This window comes from Myotis brandtii, unplaced genomic scaffold (genome assembly GCF_000412655.1).
Source record: "Myotis brandtii unplaced genomic scaffold, ASM41265v1 scaffold1956, whole genome shotgun sequence".
Lineage (NCBI taxonomy): Eukaryota > Metazoa > Chordata > Mammalia > Chiroptera > Vespertilionidae > Myotis > Myotis brandtii.
Window position 1 is genome coordinate 280,654 of NW_005357294.1, and position 1,139 is coordinate 281,792.

Here is a 1,139-nt window from a genome sequence, read left to right on the forward strand (position 1 = left end):
CCCTGCTGCAGCTGGCGGAAGAGGTCGCGGTTGATGACCCTGCTCTCCAGCAGCTCGGCGGCGGGGACCAGGGCGCGCAGGCCCTCGAAGCACAGCTGTCCCTTCTGCTCGTGCTCCTCGACCACGGTGATGATGATCTTGATGATCTTCTCCACGGTGACCTTGCCCGTGCGGAACTGGCGGAGCAGGTCCCGCCGCTGCTCTGCCGTGAAGTACTCGGAGTTGATGATCTCCCAGATGGTCACCGTCCTGCCCTGGAAGCTGCCGAACGGGGCTGAGATGGTGGCTTTCTTGAACACGTCCCGGGCCTCCGAGTCGGTGTAGACCAGCTCGCCGCCCTTGGCCGCCTGATCGGTGAGCGGCAGCAGGCGCAGGCCGGTCTCGGGGTCCTCCACGCAGCGCTCCAGCAGCTGCAGGTACGTGAGGTTCTCGTGCGTGTTGGGGTCGAAGAAGCCCTTGGTGTCGTCGCTGGGGTCGGCCAGGACGCGGTTCATCTCCTCGTCGAAGTAGCCGTTCTTGTAGGCCACCTCCACGGGCACGCGGTGGCTGTGCACGGGGTCGATGATGCCGCCCGTGGCGATCTGGGCCTCCAGCAGGCGGATGCCGTGGTCCCGGACGATCAGGTCTTTCTTCATGGCCTGGAAGAGGGAGATCTGCTCCCCGGTGTAGGGGTCGGTGTAGCCGGTGACCGCCCGCTCGGCCGACAGCAGCTTCTGGTAGGTTTCCTTGCCGAACATCCCTGCCCCGAAGGCCTCCTCCACGGTCAGCTTCCGGTTCTCTGTGGGGTCGATGAGGAAGCCGGTGGCCGCCTGGGCCTCCAGCAGCACCAGGGCCGTGCCCGGCCGCAGGTGGCCCTTCCACATGGCCTGGTAGACGCTCATCTTCTCCCGCCTCCCGGGCTGGTCCCTGGCGGGCACCAGCACCCCCGCGATGCAGCTGGTGCCCTCCAGGTAGCGCTTGACCGAGTCCATGTTCATCACCTCCTGGGGGCTCTTGGTGCCCTGGGCCAGGCCCTGCAGGGTCTCGGGGTCCAGGACCCTGGAGACGCCCAGCTGGGACGCGGTCACCTGGCGCCTCAGGCCCGGGAAGGACATCTTGCTGAGCCGTTGCTCCGTCTCCTCGACGACCTGGGTGAGGAC

The 1,139-nt window shown here is 67.1% G+C and overlaps 1 protein-coding gene across 1 annotated transcript in view; it reads right to left on the reverse strand.

Annotated features, from left to right (window-relative positions):
* LOC102259690 (plectin) overlaps positions 1–1,139 on the reverse strand; it is a 34,198-nt gene that overhangs the window by 7,578 nt on the left and 25,481 nt on the right. The gene's annotated exons all lie outside the window — the stretch shown is intronic.